Source organism: Herpailurus yagouaroundi, unplaced genomic scaffold (assembly GCF_014898765.1).
Source record: "Herpailurus yagouaroundi ecotype Mexico unplaced genomic scaffold, PumYag 163, whole genome shotgun sequence".
In the NCBI taxonomy this organism is placed as follows: Eukaryota; Metazoa; Chordata; class Mammalia; order Carnivora; family Felidae; genus Herpailurus; species Herpailurus yagouaroundi.
The window spans coordinates 10,253,110-10,266,105 of NW_024412404.1; the positions used below are offsets into that span (position 1 = coordinate 10,253,110).

Genomic DNA, 12,996 nt, shown 5'->3' on the forward strand with positions numbered 1-12,996 from the left:
AGTTTAATCTGTACTGCCAGATGGCCGACTCTCTTAGAAGTGCCTCTCAGAACTAAATGCCACATGCATCACATTCTGCTTTGTTTTGGCCATCACTCAAAGTGTAAGTTCTGCTGGTCAGCTATCACCTAACAAGTGGTCGTCCACACACTGCTCTGTAACTCTGTAACACATCTTCTAATATAACCATGGAGTCCCCCACCTTCCTTTCCATCCCTCCAAGGAGTCCTCTGGAATTCCCCCTCTGGGATTAGCAATTTTTCCTGTGACTTTGCCTCAACTTCTTTTTATTCATTTTTTTAAGTAAACTCTACACCCAATGTGGGGCTCAAACTTAGGACCCCAAGACCAAGAGTTGCATGCTGTAGCAACTGAGCCAGCCAGGCGCCCCTAGTCATCTTTTTATAAGGCATGCTCTATTCTTGAGGTGTCTGGCTGGCTCAGTAGGCGCAGTGTGCAACTCTTGATCTTGGGGTTGTGAGTTCGAGGTCCGTGTTAGGTGTAGAGATTATTTAAAAATAAAATCTAGGGGCGCCTGGGTGGCGCAGTCGGTTAAGCGTCCGACTTCAGCCAGGTCACGACCTCGCAGTCCGTGAGTTCGAGCCCCACGTCGGGCTCTGGGCTGATGGCTCGGAGCCTGGAGCCTGTTTCCGATTCTGTGTCTCCCTCTCTCTCTGCCCCTCCCCCGTTCATGCTCTGTCTCTCTCTGTCCCAAAAATAAATAAAAACGTTGAAAGAAAAAAAAATAAAATAAAATCTACTTTTTTAAGTTTATTTATTTATTTTGAGAGTGAGAAAACAAGCAAGGGAGGAGCAGACAGAGTGAGAGAGAGAATCCCAAGCAGGCTCCACACTTCAGTGTGGGGCTCAATCCCACAAACAATGAGTTCACAACCGGAGCCAAAATCAAGAGTCCGACGTCTGACCCAGTGAGCCACCTAGACACCCCAAAATGAAATCAATCAATCAATCAATCAATAAATGCAAGGTGCAAGAAGCTCCTGGGTGGCTCAGTCGGTTAAGTGTCCCGATTCTTGATTTCAGTTCAGGTCATGATCACAAGGTTGTGAGATCAAGCTCCCCACCAGGCTCCAAGCTAGGCATAGAGCTTGCTTAAGATTCCCTTAAGTTCTCTCCCTCTCCCTCTACCCCTCCTCTACTCTTTCTCTCTCAAAAAAAAAAAAAAAAAAAGCATGTTCTATTACCTTGCAGAAAATGAAATCTGGTTTTCCCCTGAAGGCAACATGAGGCTAGAGCCTCATAACTGGAGAAGCTTATATCTCACACTGCACAAACCTCTGAATGGGGGTAAATGTAAGAGATATTCTTGTTCCAATGTGCTCTCCCTTTAAATATTCACATCGGGGCACCTCGGTGGCTCAGTCGTTCTCCCCTACTTGGACATGCAGGTGTGCCCACACACACTCTTTCTCTCAAAATAAATAAATAAACTTTCTTTTTTTAAAAGATTATTTATTTATTGGGGGGGGGGATGGGGAGGGCCAGAGAGAGAGAGAGAACATCAAGCAGGCTCCACACTGTTATCACAGAACCCATGCAGGTCTCGAGCTCACGAAGCGTGAGATCATGACCAGAGCCAAAAGCAAGAGTTGGATGCTTAACCAACGGAGTCACCCAGGCACTCCAATAAATAAACTTAAAAAAAAAAAAAGAAATTAATAAAAATAGAAACAAATAAACAAATAAATAGTTTTAAAAATTGAAAAATCTCGGGGCCCCTGGGTGGCTCAGTTGGTTAAGCCTCCGACTTTGGCTCAGGTCATGATCTCACGGTCCGTGAGTTCGAGCCCCGCGTCGGGCTCTGTGCTGACAGCTCGGAGCCTGGGACCTGCTTCGGATTCTGTGTCTCCCTCTCTCTCTGACCCTCCCCCGTTCATGCTCTGTCTCTCTCTGTCTCAAAAATAAATAAACGTTAAAAAAAATTTGAAAAATCTCACATCATTTAGCTCTGCCACACCTCCCATTCTCTATTACCTTCCTGAACACTCCTCCTCATTCATTGGTGACTTTGCTGTTGGCATGCATTATTCCTCCCTGCCCTGATTTTTACTACCATTTTGGGTAATTTCATCGAACAAATAGATAACTCATCCCAACACCTTCACATCTCAGTTCCTTGATTTTATCTGGGCACCTTCTCTCCCACGTCACCAGAGCCTCCTTTCTCCAGTCATGGAATGGAACATATCATCACTTCCAAAAGCATCAGCTCATACATCTCACATCATGACCTCAACCTCCTATCTGTTCTGTTTGTCCTACCCGCTGTTTCCACAAGTCTCTTTCTACCTCACTGGAGACTCCATTGATCCTTCTTCCTATGCAATCTTTCCCTGATTGCATTTCCTGATTTCAATCATTTTCTTGCTAACACTTTATTCTCTCTTTCTAATCAGCCCTTTCTGGCAGTTTAAGGAAAAATATTCGGCCAAAGATCAATGAAAATCCCTTCTGCTTGCCAGGCACCAAATTTATTACCAGGCTATTTTATAAAACTGTGAATGAAAAGTTCAGAACTTCAGGAGGTAGACATTAGTCAAAAGCATTTTTCTGCCAAGACTTTTTATTTTCTTTAAAACATTTTTATTTTTATTTATTTTTGAGAGAGAGAGAGTGAGAGAGCATGAGCACAGGAGGGGCAGAGGGAAAGGGAGAGAGACACTCCCAAGTAGGCTCCACCCCAGCACAAAGCCCGACTTGGGGCTCAATCTCACAAAGCCTGAGATCATAACCCAAGCCAAAATCAAGAGTCTGAAGCTTAACTGACTGAGCCACCCAGGCACCCCTAAAACATTTTTTAAAGTTTTACTTATGGTCAAGCCCTAAGTCAGGCTTTGTGGTGAGCATGGAGCCTGCTTAAGATTCTTTCTTGGGGTGCCTAGGTGGCTCTGTCGGTTAAGCATCCAACTTTGGAACAGGTCATGATCTCATGATTCCTGGGTTCGAGCCCTGGGTTGGGCTCTGTGATGACAACTCAGAGCCTGGAGCCTGCTTCAGATTCTGTATCTCCCTCTCTCTCTGCCCCTCCCTTCTCGTGCTCTGTCTCTCTATCTCTCTCTCAAAAATAAACATAAAAAAAAAGGATTCTTTCTCTCTCTCTCTCTCTCTCTCTCTCCCTCGCTCTCTCTTAAAAAATAAACAGGGGCGCCTGGGTGGCTCAGTCAGTTGAGCGTCCGACTTCAGCTCAGGTCATGATCTCTTGGTTCGTGAGTTCAAGCCCCGCGTCTGGCTGTGCTGACAGCTCAGAGCCTGGAGCCTGCTTCCGATTCTGTGTCTCCCTCTCTCTGCCCATTCCCCGCTCATGCTCTGTCCCTCTCTATCTCTCAAAAATGAATAAATGTTAAATTAAAAAAAAATGTTTTAAAAAAAAATCAAATAAACATGGGAATGCAAACTGGTGCAGCCACTCTGGAAAACAGTATGGAGGTTCCTCAAAAACTTAAAAATAGAACTACCCGATGAGCCAGCAATTGCACTACTAGGTATTTATCCAAGGGATACAGGTGTGCTGTTTCGAAGGGGCACATGCACCCTTATGTTCATGGCAGCGCTGTTGACAATAGCCAAAGTATGGAAAGAAAGGGAAAGCAAAAAGAATATAAAAACAGAGAGGGGGAGAAAACATGAAAAACTCTTAAATATAGAGAACAAACTAGGGTTACTGGAGAGGTTGTGGAGGGGGATGGGCTAAATGGGTAAGTAGATTCCTTAGTGGAAGGAATCTACTTCTGAAATCATTGTGGCACTATATGGTAACTAACTTGGATGTAAATTAAAAAATAAATAAATTTTTAAAAATCCAAAAACAAACAAAAACCGCCAAAACACACAAAGATTTAATCCCTCTCTGTGTACTCTGTCCCATCTAGCCTTTTCAGGGACTTCAGTTCCTCAAGAGAGAGTTATTTGTTCATTCCCTTTAACTTCAATCTCAATATTAGATCCTCCCTAGCAGTATTCAAATACATCCTAGTCTCTGGCATCATAAAGCAAATAAGAAACTGCTCTTCAGTCCCACAACCCCCTCCTAGCACCACATCCCTCTGCTAACACCACCATTTCTGTCTTCTTTCTTCTTCCAGTCACAGTCATTTTAAAAAATTAGTATTTACGTAAGATCCTTTCATTCTCTTACATCAAGGGTCACATCTAAGCATCTAGAATTTATAAGCACTCCAAAGATCTGTTGAAATGTAAAATCCAGTTTAAAAAAGTATTAGCTCGGGGCACCTGGGTGGCTCAGTCGTTGAGCATCCGACTTCAGCTCAGGTCATGATCTCACAGCTCGTGGGTTCAAGCCCCGCGTTGGGCTTTGGGCCGACAGATCAGAGCCTGGAACCTGTTTCAGATTCTGTGTCTCCCCTTCTCTCTGCCCGTCCCCTACTCGTGCTCTGTCTCTCTCCGTCTCTTGAAAATGAATAAACGTTAAAAAAAATTAAAAAAAAAAAAGTATTAGCTCGGGGTGTCTGACCCTTTTTTCCTTTTAATTAAAAAAATTTTTTTAATGTTTATTTGTTTTTAAGAGAAAGAGAGAGCATGGGGGAAGAGCAGAGAGAGAGGGAGACACAGAATCCGAAGCAGGCTCCAGGCTCTGAACTGTCAGCACAGAACCTGACATGGGGCTCGAACCCACAAACCATGAGATCATGACCTCAGCCAATGTCGGACATTTAACCAACTGAGCCACCCAAGGCACCCCCAATTGTTTTTAATGTTTATTTTTATATTTGAGAGAGAGACTGAGCGCAAGTGGGACAGGGACAGAGAGAGAGACACACAGAATCTGAAGCTGGCTCTAGGCTTGAGCTGTCAGCACAGAGCTTGACACAAGGCTCAGAATCATGAGCCGTGAACTCATGACCAAGGCCAAAGTTGGACACTTAACTGAGCCACCCAGGCACCCTCCCCCCCTTTTTTTAAGAGAGAGAGAGAGAGAGAGAGAGTGATAGAGCAGGGCAGAGAGAGAGAATCCCAAACTGGCTTCTTGCTCAGCATGGAGCCCAATGTAGGACTCAATCCCACACCCCTGGGATCATGACCTGAGCCAAAATCAAGAGTCTGACACCCAACAGACTTAGCCACCCAGGTGTCCCTAAGTGTCAGATTCTTAATTTCAGCTCTGGTCAAATCTCAAGGTTCCTGAGTTTGAGCCCCAAGTAGGGCTCTGCACTGACAGCTTGGAGCCTGCTTGAGATTCTCTCTCTCCCTCTGTTCTGCTCCTGCTAGTACTCCCTCTCTCTTTCTCTCTCTCAAAATACATAAATAAACTTTATTAAAAAATAAAAGTAAAATATTAGCTCAATATAATGTGGAAGGAAAACTGCAAAAACCAAAACCTGAATTACTTTTATTATTATTATTAAAAATTTTTTTAGATTTATTTATTTTTTTATTTTTTTTTTAAGTTTATTTATTTTTGACAGAGACAGAGTGCGAGCACGAGCTGGGGAGGTGCAGAGAGAGAGAGAGGGAGACACAGAATCCGAAGTAGGCTCCAGGCTCCAAGCTGTCAGCACAGAGCCTGACGCAGGGCTTGAACTCATGAACTGTGAGATCATGATCCGGGCCAAAGTCAGACACTTAACTGACTGAGCCACACAGGCACCCCTAGATTTATTTATTCTTGAGAGAGAGACAGAGACAGAGCATGAGCGGGGGAGAGTCAGAGAGAGAGAAGGAGACACAGAATCTGAAGCAGGCTCCAGGCTCTGAGCTCTCAGCACAGTGCCCGATAAGGGGCTTGATCTCACAAACTGTGAGATTATGACTTGAGCTGAAGTCCAATGCTTAACTGACTGAGCCACCCAGGTGCCCCTTATTATTATTATTTGAGAGAGAGAGAGAGAGAGAGAGAGAGAATCCAAAGGAGGGTCCATGTTCAGCTCAGAGCCTGACTGCGGCTCTATCCCGTGATCCAAGCCAAAATCAAGAGTTGGCTACTCAACCAGGTGAGTCATCCGGGAGTGTTGAATTACTTCTAAGCAAATTAAAAACTTCATTAAATTTCCAGTACGCTTTTCATAAAAATTCTATTTCACTGAAAACCTGCAGGTTGGATTTTTCTCACTTGTTAAGAATTCCTATAGAGAATAAGCTGGTGGTTGCCATAGGAAAGGTGGGTGAGGTTGATGGGTGAAATACATAAAGGGGATTAAGAAGTACAGCCTTCCAGGCACCTAGCTGGCTCAGTCAGTGGAACATGTGACTCTTGATCTCGTGGTCTTGAGTTGGAACCCCACATTGGGTATAGAAATTAAAAAAAAAAAAGAGGTACAGACTCCCAGTTACAAAATAAATCATGAAGGTGAAAAGTACAGCATACGGGGGCAACTGGGTTGTTCAGCTGGTTAAGCTTCCAATCCTCGGTTGCATTCAGGTCATGATCTCATAGTTCACGAGTTCTAGTGCTGCATGGGGCTCTGTGCAGACTGTGTGGAGCCTGCTTGGGATTCTCTCTCTCTTTTTCTCTCTCTCTCCCTGTCTCTCTCTGACTCTTCCTTGCTCTTGCACACACACACACACACACACACACACACACACTCCCTCTGTCTCTCTCTCAAAATAAATAAACTTAATAAAATTATATATATATAAAAGAAAATTACAGCATAGGGAATATAGTCAATAATATTGTAATAACATTGTAGGCTGACAGATGGTGTCAATGCTTATTGTGGTGAGCGTTCAGTAATGTATAGAATTGTTGAATTTGTATGGTGTATACCTGAAAATAATATCACATTGTATGTTACTTATACTTCAATTAAAAAACAGAAGAAAAGATATTCCATATATGCATAAATACTAAACAAAAATGTTAGCTGAGTATAAATTAAGAGTCACTTGTGGCAAAATATTTCCATAAGCAAAAACATAAAAATGTTTTAAAAATGTATATTAAGTATATAGTGGGATATCTGAGTGCATTTAAAAATGTTTACATGTTGGGGCACCTGGGTGGCTCCGTCAGTGAGTGTGTGATTCTTGATTTCGGCCGAGGTCATGATCTCAGGGTGATGGGATTGAGCCCACGCTCAGCATGGATCCTGCTTGGGATTCTCTCTCTCTCTCTCTCTCTCTCTCTCTCTCTGCCACTCTCCCTGCTCACAGTCTTTCTCTCTAAAATAAAATTTAAGCAGGCCAGGTTGGCTCGATTGAACATCCAACTTTGGCTCAGGTCATGACCTCTGGTTCATGAATTCGAGTCCTGCATTGGGCTGTCTGCTGTCAGTGCGGAGCCTGCTTCACATCCTCTGTCCCCCCTCTCCTTATGTACCTTCCCCCCCTCACTCACTCTCTCTCAAATATAAATAAACAGGGGCGCTTTTTGGGTGGCTCAGTCGGTTAAGTGTCTGACTCTTATCTTACTTTAAAGTTCATATGGAACAGGCAAGAATAACCAAAAACTTCAGGGGTCAGGGGGAAAGAAAAGGTAATTAAAGGATTACAAATACACAGTATTACAAATATAAAATATTTTATAAAGCTGCAATGAAAGAATATGGTACAGGTGTGATCAATAATAGATGGGTGCATTTCAAATTACTAGGGAAATGAAGGATTATTCAATGAATAGTTGGAATAACTGGGTAGCCATTTGTAATAAATAAAGTTAGAGTCCTACCTCCTTTCCCCAGGATAAATTCTAAATGGATTGAAAACTTAAACAAACAGACAAAAAAGATAAAAAATCTGGGGGCCCTTGGGTGCCTCAGTCAGTTAAGTGTCCGACTTTGGTTCAGGTCACGATCTTGCGGTTTGTGAGTTTGAGCCCCACTTTGGGCTCTCTCTGTCATCCTGGAACCTGCTTCAGTGTGGAGCCCACTTCAGATCCTCTGTCTCCCTCTCTCTGCCCCTCCCCTTCTCCCCTTCTCGTGCACGCTCTCTCACAAAAATAAACATTTTTTAAAAATAAATAAAAACCCTAGAAGAAACACTTGTAGAATTTATTTTTTATAATCATAGTGGGAAAGGCTTTCTTTGTGTGTGTGAAATTCAGGGGCCATGAAAGAAACATTTTATAAATTTTACTGCCTAAAGATAAAAACTTTTGCTCAGTAAAACTCACCAAAATCCAAGTAAAAAAAAAAAAATCGTAAATTTACATAAAAAATCATAAAAAAACAAAAATTTACATAAAATGTTTGCAGATTAGATGATAAAGGACTAAGATGAGCTCCCAAAAATTGAGAAGAAAAAGATCAGTGTCCAAAGAGAAAAACAACAAAGGAACTGAATAATTGTTTACTAGAAAAGGAAATACAAATGTCTCTTATATGTGTGAAAAAACAGCCTCACTCAAACTGAGAGAACTACTAACCAAAACTCTATCAGGATACCAGAGATGGCCGTCATCTCCTTTCCTCCCTCTCTGTGCACTTCACTTACCCATTGAGAGCTGGCATCTATCCCTTCCACTCTATTGAACCGGAGCTGACATTATCCCCTTCCTTACTTTGGACCCCAGAGCTGTTATAAAAGGAGGCCAGGCTGCTTTGCTGGACAGGTCGAGAGTAAAGGAACACTCTAGTGCCAGATATGTAAGTCAAGAAATCACCTTGGACAGGCTGGGATCAGATGACTCCAGCCTCAGCTGCCATCTGACTGCAAGCAAATTAGAGACCTTAAGCAATAACCATCTAGCTGAGCTCAGTCATCCTACAGAGCCAGCAGACATTAAGAAGTTGTTATTTTAAGCCACTACATTTCGTGATGGTTTGTTATACTGTAATAGATAACAAAAACAGTGCCATTCACCTTTTTTCAGACTTAAAAGTTTGAAAATATACTATTTGGCAAGGGTGTGGGAAAACAGATCCTCTCATATGTTACTGGTAAATTGGTATAACTCATGGAGAAATCAAGTTGGCAATATGCATTAAAAATTAATTACAAATTGCAAATTAATTACAATGTTAGAAGTGTAAATTCACAAGATCTGTGACTAAGCAATCCTACTTCTAAGAGCATATTCTGATAAAATTGTACAAAAGTGAAATGAGTATGAAATTGTTTACGGTAGCACTGCTTATGAGTGCAAAGGATAAAAAAAGACCTACATAGAAGGCACCTGCCTGGCTCAGTAGACAGAACATGTGACTTGATCTTGGAGTCATGAGTTCAAGCCCTACATTAGGGGTAGAGCATACTTAACAAAACAAAAATAAAATAAAATAAATAAAAGGCCTCTTTCCATGAAAAAGAGATCTTAAAAAAAATGACCTACATAGGGGTGCCTGGGGTGACTCAGTGGGTTAAGCATCTGACTTCAGCGCACATCACAATCTCACCATTCATGTGTTCAAGCCCCGCGTCAGGCTCTGTGCTGACAGATCAGAGCCTGGAGCCTGCTTCGGATTCTGTGTGTCCCTCTCTCTCTGCCTTCCCCCACCTGCACTCTGTCTCTCTCTCTCAAAAATAAATAAATATTTTTTTATTTTATTTTATTTTATTTTATTTTATTTTATTTTATTTTATTTTATTTATTCTTATTTATTTTTGAGAGAGAGACAGAGTGTGAGCAGGGGAGGAGCAGAGAGAGGGAGACACAGAATCCGAAGCAGGCTCCAGGCCCTGAGCTGTCAGCACAGAGCCCGACGCTGGGCTCAAACTCAGGAACCGTGAGATCATGACCTGAGCAGAAGCCAGACACTCAACCAATTAAGCCACCCAGGTGCCCCTAAATTCAATTTTTTTTTTAATTTTTAAAAATGACCTACATATTCATCAATTGGGGATCAAGTAACTATATTATGATAATTCGTACAAAAAATATTACTTGGCTGGCAAAAAGAATGGGGATACACTCTTATTCTGATATGAAACAATTTCCAATATATATTATTTAAAATGCAAGGTATAGATTTTGTGTAAAAATGGGGAGAAAAGAAACGGTGCCTTGCTGGCTCAGTCAGTAGAGTATGTGACTCTTGAGCTCAGGGTTGTAAGTTTGAGCCACACATTGGGTCTAGAGATTACTTAAAAATAAAATCATAACAAAAATAATTTTTAAACGTTTTTATTCATTTTTGAGAGAGACAGAGTGTGAGTGGGGAGGGGCAGAGAGAGGGAGGCACAGAATCCGAAGCAGGCTCGAACTCACAAACTGTGAGATCATGACCTGAGCCAAAGTCAGACGCTCAACCAACCGAGCCACCCAGGCATCCCTGTAACAAAAAATTTTTAAGTCAGTAATAAAAATACTATCCACTGAGAGAAAAAAAAAAAAAAAAAAAGTCCAGGACAAGATAACTTCACTGGTGAAGGTGAATTCTATCAAATATTTAAAATATAATTAACACCACTTCTTCTCAAACACTTCTAAAAACAGGACAAAGGAGTATTTTTGTTCATAAAAATGAACAAAATATTACTCTCATACCAAAGCCAGTCAAAGACATCACAAGAGGGGGACCTAGTTGGCTCAGTCAGTAGGGGATACGACTTTTGCTCTCAGGGTCATAAGTTCCAGCCCCATATTGGGCATAGAGATTACCTAAAAAAAAAAAAATTAATACAAACACGACAGACCAATATATATGCAAAAATTCTAGACAAAATACTAGCAAACCAAACCCAGCAGCATCTGAAGAGGATTATATACCATAAACAAAAGGGATTTACCTCAGGAATTCAAGGATGGATCAACATACAAAAACCAGTCAATCTAACACACTGGATTAATGCAAAGCAGTAAAAATCCACATGATCATTTCAATTGATGGAAGAAAACCATTTAACAACATCCAAATCCTTTCATGAGGAAAACTGTCAATAAACTAGGAATAGAATAGAAACTTCTTAATCTAATAAAGGGCATCTGTGAAAAACCCACAGCTAAAATCATACTTAATAGAGAAAGACTGAAGCTTTGCCCCTACAATCATTAACAAGACAAAATGTCTGATCTCACCACTTCTATTCAACATTGTACTGGAAGTCCTAGCCAGGGCAATTAAGCCAAGGGGGAAAAAAAGAAAGGAATAAAAAGCATTCAAATTGGAAAGGAACAAGTTAAACTATCTCAATTCACAGATGACATTATCTTATATTTGATCCTAATGAATACATATATAAACACAACTATTATAGCAAGTAAACTGACAAAGTTGTAAAATACAGGGGTGCCTGGGTGACTCAGTGGGTTAAGCATCCGACTTCTGCTCAGGTCATGTCTCACGGTTGGTGAGTTCAAGCCCACACACCAGGGACTCTCTGCTGTCAGCAGAGCCTGCTTCAGATCTTCTCTGCTCCTCCCCCACTCACTCTTTCTCTCTCTCAAAAATAAATATATATTTTTTAACGTTAATTTATTTTTGAGACAGAGAGAGACGGAGCATGAACAGGGGAGGGGCAGAGAGAGAGGGAGACACAGTATCTGAAACAGGCTCCAGGCTCTGAGCGGTCAGCACAGAGCCTGACATGGGGCTCGAACTCACGGACCATGAGATCATGACCTGAGCCAAAGTCGGACGCTTAACTGACCAAGCCACCCAGGCGCCCCTCAAAAATAAATAAAACATTAAAATTTTTTTCAAAGCTGTATAATACAAAATCAACATGCCAAAATCAATTTTTAAATTTTTAAAATATTTATTTATTTTTAATATTTTATTTATTTTTGAAAGAGAGAATGGGGAGGGGCAGAGAGACAGGGGGACAAGGATCCAAAGCAGGCTCTGCACTGACAGCAGAGAGCCCAATCTGGGACTGGAACTCATGAACCATGAGGTCATGACCTGAGCTGAAATTGGATAATAAACCAACTGAGCAACCCAGGCGTCCCAGTAAAATCAATTGTATGCCTGTGCACTTGTAATAAACAATCCAAAAATGAAATTGAGAAAACTGTTCCATTTACAATGGCATCAAAAAGAATAAAATAATTGGAGAATAAATTTAACCAAAAGTAGCAAAAATTGAACTTTGAAACCTTTAAGACATGATGAAAGATATTAAAGAAGAAACTAAATAAATGGAAAAACATCCCATATTTGTGAAATGGATACCTAATATTGTTAAGATGGCAATACTCCCCAAATTGGTCTATAAATTCAGTGAAATTCCTATCAAAATTCCAACCACTGGGGCACCTGGCTGGCTCAGTTGGAAGAGAATGCAAATCTTGATCTCAGCGTTGTGAGTTCAAGTCCCACACTGGGTGTAGAGATTACTTAAACAAATAAATAAATAAATAATAGGTAGATAGATGATAGATAGATAGATAGATGATAGACAGAGGCACCCAGGTTGCTCTGTTGGTTAAGCATCCAATTTCTGCTTAGGTCATGATCTCATGGTTTCTGGGTTTGAGCCCCGCATCAGGCTCTCTGCTGTCAGCTGTTAGCACAGAGGCCACTTCAGATCTTGTGCCTCCCTCTCTCTCTGCCCCTCTCCTGCTCTCTCTCTCTCTCTCTCAAAAATGAAAAAAAATTTTTTTAATAATAAATTAATTAATAAATCAATTACATTATAGAAATTCCAACCACCATTTTTGTTGAACTGGTCAATTGGATCCTAAAATTCATATGGAATTGCAAGAGACCTTGAAAAGCCAAACCAATCTTGAAAAAGAACAAAGTCACAAGACTCACAATTCTCAAAACTTTCTACAAAGCCACAGTAATTAAAAGAGTATGGTACTGGGGCACCTGAGTGGCCCAGTTAAGTGTCTTACTCTTAGTTTTGTCTCAGGTCTTGACCTCGTGGTTCGTGAGTTCAAGCCCTGAATCAGGCTCTTCACTGACCGTGTAGAGCTTGTTTGGGATTCTCTCTCTCTCTCTCTCTACCCCTCCGCTACTTGCATGTGCTCTCTCTCTCAAAATAAATAAACTTAAAAAAAAAAAAAGAGGGAGAGAGTGTACGGTATTGACATAAGGACAGACATATAGATCAATAAAATAGAATTTAATTTCCAGAAATAAACCTATTCATGTATAGTCAATTGATTTTTTTTTAAGTTTTTATTTATTTCAA

General features: G+C 41.1%; 1 long non-coding RNA gene across 1 annotated transcript in view; it reads right to left on the reverse strand.

Annotated features, from left to right (window-relative positions):
* LOC121036710 (uncharacterized) overlaps nt 1–8,592 on the reverse strand; it is a 35,617-nt gene extending 27,025 nt beyond the window's left edge. The window contains exon 1 of the long non-coding RNA XR_005793447.1: nt 8,410–8,592. This is a non-coding gene — a long non-coding RNA (uncharacterized LOC121036710). The remainder of the gene's footprint in view (nt 1–8,409) is intronic.
* Nucleotides 8,593–12,996: the final 4,404 nt, after the last annotated feature.